The sequence below is a fragment of the Dermochelys coriacea genome, chromosome 3, assembly GCF_009764565.3.
Source record: "Dermochelys coriacea isolate rDerCor1 chromosome 3, rDerCor1.pri.v4, whole genome shotgun sequence".
NCBI classification, from domain to species: Eukaryota; Metazoa; Chordata; order Testudines; family Dermochelyidae; genus Dermochelys; species Dermochelys coriacea.
Genome location: NC_050070.1, coordinates 125,352,427 through 125,364,554, shown reverse-complemented (window position 1 = coordinate 125,364,554; position 12,128 = coordinate 125,352,427). Strand labels below are relative to the sequence as shown.

At 43.3% G+C, this 12,128-nt stretch overlaps 1 long non-coding RNA gene across 2 annotated transcripts in view; it reads right to left on the bottom strand.

Moving 5' to 3' along the window:
- The window catches only part of LOC119852525, a 69,024-nt gene extending 57,359 nt beyond the window's left edge, over positions 1 to 11,665 (bottom strand). For both annotated transcript variants that reach the window (XR_005291705.2, XR_005291704.2), the window contains exon 1: positions 11,442 to 11,665. This is a non-coding gene — a long non-coding RNA (uncharacterized LOC119852525). The remainder of the gene's footprint in view (positions 1 to 11,441) is intronic.
- Positions 11,666 to 12,128: the final 463 nt, after the last annotated feature.

Here is a 12,128-nt window from a genome sequence, read left to right as displayed (position 1 = left end):
TTCCATATCATTACTTAAGATTACAATGGTATAAATGAGCACAGAATATAGCCCGAAATTTTGTAAATCTGACCTTCAGCCTACTTCCATGAAAGGGAAAAAAAGGGAACTCGTTTTCACAATTAACATGCTTCTTGAAAAACTGTATAAATATTATGATTACAGTAGTGGATATTACAGTATTAAAAGAAGTTAAAACTATGCCCTGTATCTAGGTCAGCTGAGAACATGCAGGAGCAGAGCATCATATTTACAGGCTACTGTTCGCAACAGAAGAGCTATTTTGGCCACCTACAGTTTTACGGAGAAGTCACATCTGGGTCTTCAATTTGCTTTCCATAGATTAAAGATCAGAGTTTGGACTCAAGCGATGATAAATGTCGGTCATTGCCTGAAGTGTTCCACCACTAACAAGCCTACATTTGTACAGTAGCTTTGATCCATTTTATTTATTTCTTTTGGGGTGAGTTAATGTCACTGTGCCAACATTTTCAGAACTGGCCAGTGATTCCTCACTTGAAACACCTTGTGCCTGATTTTCAGTGGTGCTGAGCATTCATAGCTCCCATTGACCTTGGATGCAGCGGCTGGTCCACAGCATTTCTGAAAATCAGGGCCCAGGCATCTCCAGCTGAGCATCCATAAACTGAAGCACCAAAAAAATCAGTGGCCAGCTTCCAAAATTCAGCTGTATGGAATCAATCCTGCTGCCACTGAAAGGAATGGGTGTTTTTCCATTGACTTCAGTAGGAGATGGACCTAGTGTTCATTCTGCCCATGGTTTCTGTCCAGCTAAAGATACATCTGAGTAAGAGTGTATATTGGCAAGTGAAATTGCCTGTATTTCTTTATCTGTGCCTGTTAAGCAGGCCCTGAAGAGATTCCAAATGATCTCGTTAACTTCACCTCCTCTCCTTAGCCACCCTTTCTTTCAAGGGTCATTGTAAGACACTACCAAACCGGAGTGGGGGAAAAGGGAAGAGAAATATTACAAAAACTGACATTTGAACAAGACAAAATCCTAACAAGTTAAATAATTCATGATTTTTTCTGAACTGTTATTGGAGCAAACATTTGTCAAGAGTATGGAACAGTCCATGGTCTATTGTAATTTGCAATCTTGAAGGCAAAGCTATTGGTTATTATTTATTTACAAGTCTCAAATGTTACCAGGATAGTAGATTCAGGATGAGAGGAAAAAAATACCCAGCCACAGCACAAAAAGTTCATCCATACACGTTAAGTTGGATCATCCAGGCTATCCACATAGCTCTGGCTTTTGCAAATATTTACCAGTGACATTCAGAGATATCTATAAGCAAAAGATCAGGTTGCTTGACGTAATAAGCTACATTTAAATATAGATCTACAAGTGAAAGTAGCGTGAGATGAGGGTCCTCAGTGACTCAGAGCCAGATCCTCAAAGGTATTTGGGTACCTAAATCCCCTTGAAACCCATGGGAGTTAGGTGCTTAAATATTTTTGAGGATCTGGACCTTGGTGATTATGATTCCATAGCACAAAAGGATTGTACTGCACACACTATGGCACAATTCTGCACAACAACTGACCAGGTCTGGTGCTGAAAAGGCTGAAGACTAGAATAACCATGCCAGCAATGAGGTGCATTGGCAGAGGTATGTAGGAAAGCTTGCAAAGGGCATGCCCACATTAGGTCTGGCTCTAGTCAGCACTATCATTCTCAGACTTTAAAGAGCATTAAAAGGCACCAGATTCTTGTTTAAAAACATTTTGCACAAAACACCCATATTCTTTATTTCTAACTTTTAAAATATAATTTCATATTTATGTCCACAAATGCATTAAGGCACCACGCAGTCTCCTCAAAATGCACAAGGAAAAAAAATATTTTTTATTCAAATCATGAGGTCTGTAATTCACCTGCATTTGTGGGCCTGCTTCTAAACATGAACCAAAATTCACTCTGCACTGACTGCTGTTCTACCCACTTTAAATATTTTAAAAGAACATTTTCCATATGAAAGATTCAGCACTCACCACATTTTAATTCCCAAACTGAAAAGAAATAAAATGGTAGAAGATACTATTTCATACATTGGGTCAGATCCTCAGCTCAGGTACCTTGTGCTGCTACCCAGCTCCCCTTGAAGACAATGGAGCTATGACAATTTACACCAGCTGAGGATCTGCTCCAGTGACTATGGACAGGTGGACACCTTTCTACATTTAAGGTTGCAAGCAGCTCCATTATAAAGTTCTACCATTGGCCCTACTATAACTTTGGCTTGGTCAAACTTTGTGTGGCCTGTAAATTGCCATCTTTGCTCTACAAGCAAAAGGGAAAGTTCTCTGACAATCACCCCAGGAATGGGTGATTATTATCCACAGTGCCCTTCATATGGGCCACAGTGAAGATAGCTGGACAAGAGCCTTCTTTGGGCAATGCCAAGGAACACCCCCAGTAAAGGGACAGTGGAAGTGCTGTAACTATATGCCTTGTCTACACTATGACGGTAAGTCGACCTAAGTCGCACAACTCCAGCTGCATGAATAATGTAGCTGAAGTCAACGTAGCTTACGTCAAATTAGTTTGGTGTCTACACTATGCTGGGTCGATGGGAGACACTCTCTCATCAACCTACTTAAGCGTCTCATTCCGGTGGAATGAGTTGATGGGAGAGCAATCTGTGGTTGATTTAGCGGGTCTTTGGTGCATTGATCGCCACAGCGTCAATCCCCAGTAAGTGTAGACATGTGCAGTTTGATACATTTTCCAACTGAAAGAGATTAGCAATCCAAACAAAACCACCTAGTTTCACCTTTGGGGCATTAGGAGTTCTGGTTTCAGTTCCTGACTCTATTGCAGATGTCCTGTAGGATCTTGGGCAAGGCATGTAACCCGCTAAATTGTTTCGCTTCTCACACCAGTGTAATCATTTAACTCTGCCAACTTCAATGAGTTTATCCTGATTTACATTGGTGTAAGTGAGAGCAAAATCAGACCCTCTGTGCCTGTTCCCCCACCTATAAAATGCGCATGATAACTATCCTTTGCAAGAGGGAAGTTTTGTGAGGCATATCCCAATAGTGTTTGAAAAGCATTTGGAGGTTCTCATGGAAGGTGCTACAGAAGTGCAAACTAACCTCTATATTATTATACACAAAGTTGCATTTAAAAGTGATCAGGTTGCACAGTCAAGCACTCAGAAGTTAGGAAATGACTGTATTAAGGTGGCCTGTGCAACCATAACTTGTCCCTCATGTGCATGCAATATGATGGAGTCTTTAATTACGTGGTCACATACTATGTTTTCCACAGGACTGCTCCTTCATTCAGTGCACAGAATGCACCTGCTCTGAGGATGAATCAGGACTTTGTAAAGAAGGAGACTGTTGTCTGTAAGACCGCTGCATCATTTGTTGCAGTAGCTGGAAGGTGTGTGGTCAATGAAAACAGGGGAATGCAGAAAGAGAAAAAAAAAGGTCTCAGGGTCAGGCAGTGGAATGCTGCCCTAGAGAATTGGATTCTATCCCAGCCTCTGCCACAGAGCTCCCATACAAAGCTGTTCCACTCAGTTAAACCAACATTTTCACAGATTGCCACTGTACCTTCCTCATTTTCTGGGTACCTAATTGGAGACATCTGGAGTCTGATTTGCAGAAGTGCTGAGCACTCACCTGGGGGTCAGTGGGAACTCTGCTCTGAACATATGCAATGCTATATAATGCCGAGTACTCTGAAAAATCAGGTCCTAGGTTCCTCAAATCAGGCACCCAAAATGAGCTGACACTTAATTTTGGCTTTAATCTCTGTGCCTCGGTTCCCCTTGCGTAAAATAGGAATACAATACCACTTAACCTCACAGGGTTGTTATGAAGATAAATTCATTGTTTGTAAATAACTAAGACACTGATTAGAGCACCATAAAACAGCCTGTGAGGTAGTTAATACTTCTGTATTCAGTGCAGGGTTTAGATGGTGTGCAATGAATGTGGCCACATGTTGAATTATGAGGATAAAATACATACTGAATAGCTACCCATTTAGTGAGCATCATCCATCCATTTCTTAGCTTTTGAGTGCTTGACTTGGCAACCTTAACATCCTTTTCCATAATTTTTGGGAAAATAATATATGATTGCATTTTAAAAAATAATGTTAGAGAAATTTCCCTTGCCAACTTTTGCAGATTTACAATCACACTTTCCCATGTTTATAACGTTTTTCTCTCTATTGCTTGTGAGAAAGACCCATACTATCAAAAGTAAACATTGTCTGACAACAGAGGGGAAACATCAAAGTTGACTGTACATACATTGTTGTCAAATGTGAAATAAAGTGCTTTTTCCTCAGATCACACTGGGTTATTGTAATTTGCAAAATAGCTACACATTTTTTAGACAATTGTGATCGTTTAAACTCATCATGTTGTCTTATACCTCACAACACAGTAGTGGCATAGGAATTGTTGGTTACATATAGGGGAAATCCGATGAAGTGAGCTGTAGCTCACGAAAGCTTATGCTCAAATAAATTTGTTAGTCTTTAAGGTGCCACAAGTACTCCTTTTCTTCAAGTAATGGAAGTTTTCCCATTGACTTCAGTGGGGCTAGAAGTTTACCCAGTGGAACTAACCTATTAGTTGAAAGTTAACATGTATGTAACTGTTTGCAGGGCTTAGTTTACTTCCTCAGAAGTAAACACTGAGTTTTAAGTAATGCCAACAAATCAGTTTACATATGCAAATAAGTGCATAATGACTGGCTGCCGCAGAATAAGTGAACACTGTGATTCACCTTCTCCCTGGAGGAAAGAAGTAGTTTTTTAATGGACCTTTAATTTCATCTCCCATTTAGAATATTAGTTTAAAAGAAAAACCTATTACACGCTTGCAAATGTCTGTAACGAAGAGCTTTCCAGATATCTCTGATGAAAACATTCACAATACATGTAACCCTACCTACACTAACCTCGTGTTTCAATAAACATCAGGATCCATTGTAGTCCCTATTGTCCTTGGCTTTGTCTCAGCCAATAATACACTCTCAGGTCAATAAATCTATGTAGAAGTCAATATCTACTTATTACACTTGTTTGATTAAGAGACTGATGTTGTACATTTACAACATTCCGGTGATGGAATCGGAACTGCTCAGCAGCATGTCCAAGGTCCTCTAGTGCTTACAGCCAATAGACATTTTTCTTTAGCTCAAAGGTAAAGGGCCTGTGCTTTTGAAGCCAGAGAATGCAAGTTCTATCCCTGCTATCATTGTAGAGTTCAGCGTGGCCATGATGCACAGCACTTTTTACAGGGGATTTGTTACCTCACACAGCATTCCTAAAGCAAATGCCAACCATGATTTCAAAGGGTTTTGCGCACATTAGTCCGTCCATATTTTGTACTCATATGGCCTCCTTATTGTAGTATCTGAACAACTCACAATCTTTAATGTAGTTGTTCTCAAAACACCCCGCAAAGTTCTAACAGTCCCATTTTAGAGATGGGGAACTGAGGCATAGAGAGACCAAGTGACTTGCCCAAGGTCACATAGGAAGTCTATAGTGGAGCAGGGAATTGAACATGAGTCCCCAGATAGCACCCTAACCACTAGGCTACACTGCCTCACTCTTAAATTAGACTCAGCAATACCCCTGTGAAATTGGTGAGTATTCTTATCCCCATTTTACAGAGGAGTAAACTGAGGCACAGAGATTAAATCAGAGTGATAAAGCCATACAATGGAAGATCCAGAACTAGACAGAATACAGGAATCCTAGTTCCCAGTCCTCTGCTTTAACCACAAGACCAGTTTTCAGATTTCTGCTGCTTCCAGCTTCATCTAGAACAATATGATCCAGCCTGAAGTTAGGGAGTAAACTACTCATCCCCAACACAAGGAATTTTTTTTGTTTTGCAATGTCTCCTTCCAGCCTTCAAAGGAGATCAATAAAATAAAAATGGTGTTAAAAAGCCAGTTACATTTTAATACCATTGAAACCTGTGCTGAGAAAGTTTACATTTTATATTTACTCGAGAATGATAAAATATCTTTAGCTTAGCATTTACACCTAGGAGTAGCAGAGTGAATGGAAAGTTGGAATATGTAACAGAGTTGCAGTCTTCTGTGAACCTTTATTAGTAGGTATTGATCCTGCAGAGAAATGCCAAGTTAGTGTTGCTGGAGCTTGTTAACTCCATCCTTTATGTAACGAAGATAAAGGCATTCTCTGGAGAGAGAAGGCCCAGACTGTGAGCAGAGTAGTCCTTAGGGAGGAATCCATCTCCAAGTTTTTGGCCCTCTATAGCTAGAGGGCTGCATGAATACAAAATTTGTATCCGCATCCAATCCGCAAACAGGGTCCACAGATATAAAGTGGATATCTGTAGATTTGCCAGGCTCTATCTATAAGCATATGTAGGTGGTGTTTTGCAGAGGATAGGAAAGCCACCTGCTCAAATGGAAATAATTTAAAATGCTGCTACCACTATCCATGGAGCCTCCATCATTTGTTTCAAAGCCACGCAGGGGAAAAAAAAATCTCTTTTTGAGGACTTCAGTAACTCAGCCAGAGGTTAGGGGTTTCTTACAGGAGTGGGTGGGTGAGTAATGGCCTTTGTGGCTTGTAATGTACAGGAGGTCAGACTAGATGATCATGATGGTCCCTATTCACCTTAAAGTCTACGAGTCTTTATTCATTGCAAAAGCTGCCCAGGGAGGCCAAGACATGGGGTTATGTGAAGACAAGATCAGATTAAAAAGACAAGGGCATAACTTGCCCCTGGACTGCACCAGCTTCCACAAATGCAACCCAGGATACAGGGCACCAAGTGGCAGTAAATCATCCAGAGAAGAGCTGGGGTGAGTGGGGGACACAGCACTCACCAGGGAGGGTTCATGGCCAGGGTGATTGAAGATGTGCCAGGTGTCCCAGGCCCACCTCCATCAGAGAGAGGTCTTGTGGAGCCTTGATAGTGATTTAAAGCCACTTTCCCCTACCTGAAACCCTGTGAGAGGATTCATAGTAGCAGCCGTGTTAGTCTGTATTCGCAAAAAGAAAAGGAGTACTTGTGGCACCTTAGAGACTAAATTTTATTTGAGCATAAGCTTTCATGAGCTACAACTCACTTCATCGGATGCAGTGATCCGATGAAGTGAGTTGTAGCTCACGAAAGCTTATGCTCTAATAAATTTGTTAGTCTCTAAGGTGCCACAAGTACTCCTTTTCTTTTTGTGAGAGGATGATATTGTAAATCCCACCTGATGGCCCCAGGGCCAAATTTCCCATTGGTTGCAGTGGTTGTGCAGTTTGCACCCCTGGCATCTGGGATAGAGCCCAAGGACTTTGGGGAAGGAATGGTGATAACAGAACCTATTCAGCAAAGGGCAGGATGTGGAAGAAATATTTATGCATGCAAAAAGGAGCAGCGATCGCTGGATTTGAACCTGGGTGTCCGAGTAACAGCCCTTCCACCCAGCAAGAGGCTGATGAATCATGCCACGAAAAGTGTCCAGTGACACTGTCAGACAGTCAGGGACTCTGTGCAACTTTCCTACTCTGAACACCTGTGAGGGAGTGTGAGACAAATGCATCCTGTACCAGCTGGGGAAAAAAAAAATTATTCTCCAGAAACATAGTAATAACCTGGTAACTTAGGGATAATGAGCAGCCACCGTGGTAATTGAGTCTAAATAGCAATTGCAATGAAATGAGTGGGAACTGTGCCTCATTACAAGTAACAGCATGTTCAGGGCTCCTGAAGCTTCTCTGAGAGTAAGCTTTAACAATGATGTATTTGCACTGCTTCATATTCCTGCTGAAGCTACTTCAGTCATATAGGTGGAGAAGACCAGATGGGTGGCTTGACCTTGGCCTGGAATGTACTTGCAGCTTGACTGAGTAAAATTATATTGTTTCCTTCCTCCAAAACAAAGCCGGGAATAGGGGACATTTCGAGCCTAAGGTTTGACAGGGACCTAATTCGGTTCCTGTGTGTTGAGAGCCATGTCGGGCTGTGAGCAGGCACCCTTCTCAACCTACTCTAGAAACACAGTGCACACAACACAGAAACTCACCTTGTTCCTGGGATTTTGTTTTACTAACCAAGAAATCAAGAAGAAAGGCATAAAGTTTAGCTCCCCGGGCTTGGAGGCACTTACCATCATACTGCCCAGCCCACATCCTAGATATTCCCTCTCACCGCCCTTAAATCTGAGTGGGATAATGAGGCACCTGCCTCAGTGAGTCATTAAATCCCATTTATTTCTTTTTAAGTGGCCTCAAAGTGTGGTAACAGGGTAGGGTGTTTCAGGCAAATGCTGCCAAGACTTACACAGGGCTCTGAAAATACTTCCGGGACCACCAACACAGGCCTACAGCCTGTGCAACTTGTGTATCCAAGGCAACAACAGCAAGCGCTTTGGGGAGGGGATGGCAATGGACTATAAATCTAATTATCACCCGTTGAGCTAACTAGGTACTGAGGGGACCCTCCAACATGGAAAATATAACTGAAAGGATTCCTCTTGTCCTTCATCCTTCGTGATTGTTGGCTTTGGAGAACAATCTGCCCCAATCATTCTATACATTAGCACCAGAGCAGAGTCATCAACGGTATGTCTTCACCAAATAAGTTAACTCAGGCTCTCACTGAGAGGTTTCCCTTAACACACAAATTTGGTGGTGCTTTAAATCAGGCCTAGCTGGGGACACTGGTTAGGGCCCAAGTGTTATTTTCATGCAGGCCACTAACCCTCCCATTTCTCAGCAAGAACTCTGCCTAAAGAAGTGCTGCCCAAGGGAGTCACACCCCAAGACGGGGGATAGATTAGCACCAGAACACACACAGTGGAGTTGAGGTGGCCTGGCTAAAGACGAAAACAACCCACTGAAGTGGTCAGGTTCAGATTGATTCAGGCCCACTCCCTCATCCAAATATGAACTAAGCAAACCAGTAATGAGTGACCCAGCTTAGACAAAAACAACCAGAATCTTCACCCAAAAACTCAGCCTGAACCTTGTTAGGAGATTACAAAGGTCAGGGTGGTTATTTTTCATTATCACTCATCTCTGTGCTTCAATGTCCCAGCCAGGGTCAGAAGTGGAAACGTCAAAAATACCATGAGAAAGGCTGCTCTCCAGGTGTTTCCAGCCTGACTGGAAGCAGAAAGTACTGACGCTATCATTGCCAGGAAATCTGGTCTGGGCAGATCTCTAACCTAGCAGAACTGACCCAAGAGCAGGACCGGCTCTAGGCACCGGCAAAGCAAGCATGTGCTTGAGGCGGCACAATTCCAGGGGCGGCATTCCGGCCTTTTTTTTTTTTTTTTTTGGCTTGGGCAGTTGCGCTCTAAGAGCAGCAGATTTTTTTTTGCTTGGGGCAGCAAAAAACTAGAGCCAGCCCAAGAGGTTCAGACAAAGTTTTGAATTTGGTGGTGCTTTTCCAGACGGAACCCTGTGAGGGTCCCCCACCCCACTCTTAGACCAAACCCATATTCCTTGCCGTCATGAGGTAGGGATCTATTTCCCCACATATTGCAGAGAGCTCCCTCAACTCCTCCTGTCTGTGAGAGCTGAGGAGACTCAGCTCCGTGTAAGAATAGGTCCAAAATGTGGTTGGGGATTGGGTTGGGGGGTTTCAGTGTTTTTGCACATAGGATAATGCCTCCTACCTTCACCAAATCCATTTGAACAGTGTCTCTGTTCATCCTCCCTTGTCACAGCTCTGGCTTCAGTTTGGCTTTCAAGAGTAAATCTTATTAGGCTTTTGGCTCATACCACCGAGAACAGTAACACAAATAGCTTTCTTGTGTCATTTCTTTTTTATTTGGGTGTGCCATTAACATTAAGCACATAATGTTGAAATGACAATATAATTGATGGCTTAATGGGTTGAATTTTAATTCAAGTAATACTTCCATTAATCTAAAAGCTATCCCTTAAAAGTCTATAAAATTTATTTATTGGAAAAATTCCTGCATGGGAATGCTCTTCTGAATGACAATATGTCAGATTTTTAAGACTCTTTTCTGGCATTTTTTTCCTCTGCATGTTACTGACACAATCATATCTTTTCCACTGATTTTCTGTGGGACAAAAGGACCCACCTGGACCAAATCCTCAGCTGGTGTACACTGGCATAGCTCTAGTGACTTCAGTGGAGCAATGCTGATTTATGCCAACTCAGGGCGTGGCCCTCTAGAGTGGCATGGCTCAGATTTGATACAGTTTAATTTTAGATTAGGGAAGAGACAAAGGATTAAAAAGGCAACATGAAGCAGATGTAATACAGCCATGGGTAGCTGGAGAGGATCTCCATCATAGCAGAGCCCCTGCATCCAACACAAGACTGTTTTGAGGCAAAGCGAAGCTGCAGCAGCTGCGGGTGGGACATGCAGGTGCAGCTGTGTGAGAGGACATATGTGAGCATACTGCATTCCTGCTCTAGGAATGACTGACTTTCCTCTTCCCACAAAGTTTGCCAAGCAAACAAAATAAATCTAGGCCCCAGGCTGCTTATCCTCACACTCGCCCGGCATGCCTGCAGTGGAAAATTCTTCATGGATATAGACTAGAGAGCTTTCTCTGGGGACAGGCCAGGACTGTGGAATGAACGACCTCAGGAACTAAAGGCCATCACAAACCGCTTCAGAACTCGTATAGTTTTTTAAAAAATCCAAAACAAGACACTCTACACACTTCTCTCCCCAGGAAGATGATGAGAGAATACACAGGATGAGTGTACTGCTTGAAGACACTCGGGTATTACGGGGCAGAGCATGGTGTAAGAACCTATATAGAATAGAATACAGTCAAAATAGCTGTCATGGAAACACAGCCCCAACACCTGACAGTCATTGCAAAGCCCAAGAATACTTCTTCAGCCCTGACACTCCTCTAATTGGAGACATTTGAGTCAGGGGCTTGTAAGTGACTGTCCTACTGCGGTACCACCCATGGCATCAGGTCAGGCTATCTAGGGTTGCTAACCCTCCAGAATTGACCTGGAGTCTCCAGGAATTAAAGATAAATCTTTAATAAAAGATTGTCATGTGGTGAAATCTCCAGGAATACATCCAACCAAAACTGGCAATCCTAATCAATGAAGTCCTTTGCCTCTAGCATCCCCACTTCCCTCCGTTCTCATTCTGCAGCAGTTTCTGTGACCTAACTCATCAGCCAAGACACCTTTCAGTTCAGTCCCTTTCCATGGTAACCACAAAGTCCAACCACACACCAAAAGGCGTAGTGCCCACATAGCTGGCCTTCAGTCCTGATCTGGGTTTAACAGTCCTTGCCCCTTTATTCCTGAGGCTTACACTGCCCTTCCTGTGAGTGCCTGGTAGGGACCCCAGGCCTGCTCTCTGCTCCAGGCTCCAGCCCAGAGCCCTTGTGATAAGCAGCAAGAGTCTGTTTCTCATGATCCCTCACTGGTTCCCCAGCTGCTTCCTACCTTTACCTGCATGAAAGCGTCTATCCTGGAACTGCGCCCTTCAGTCTTGTCTCTGTGCAGCTTTTCTCAGCCTGTTGCTGAGGAGCTTTCTCAGGGTATCCCCAAGCATCTCTGGCAGCTGCCTAGAGACACTTTGCCCCTGCTACCATCTCCTTTCAGACCCAGGGTACAAGCTCCCTATCTCAGCTCTGCTTTCTCAGGTCTCCTCCTGGGCCCTGCAGCCCTTCCTTTACCAGCTAGGTCTAATTGTCAATTAGCATCTCCCCTCCTGCTGCCACAGACTAGACTAATTGGGCCCTCAGGCTCCCTGTTAACCCCATACTTGCCAGTGTGGGGCATAGGCCCCATCTCAGGGCTGTTCCTCTGTAAATGAAGAGGAGATGTTGTTTTGAGCGTGTCTACTTCTAACTGCAAGTCACAGAGAGGGGAGTGCCATGAGTCAATTCAAGCAAGCTGCTGTAGAGTGAGTAAGACTCTTTATTTAATCTCATAAAAAATTATCCAATCTAAAAGCACATTTGACTCCTAGTGTGTGGACAACATAACAGCACCTGTGCAGCCTCCCAGCAAAGGGCAAACTGAGCCAGATCCTCAACCCCATTAGGGCTGCTTTGCAAAGCTGTAATGCTGGCTTACCAATCAGTGGCCAATTCCCTCTGTTTGGTCCCCACTGAATGTCCAAGAGAAGAGATC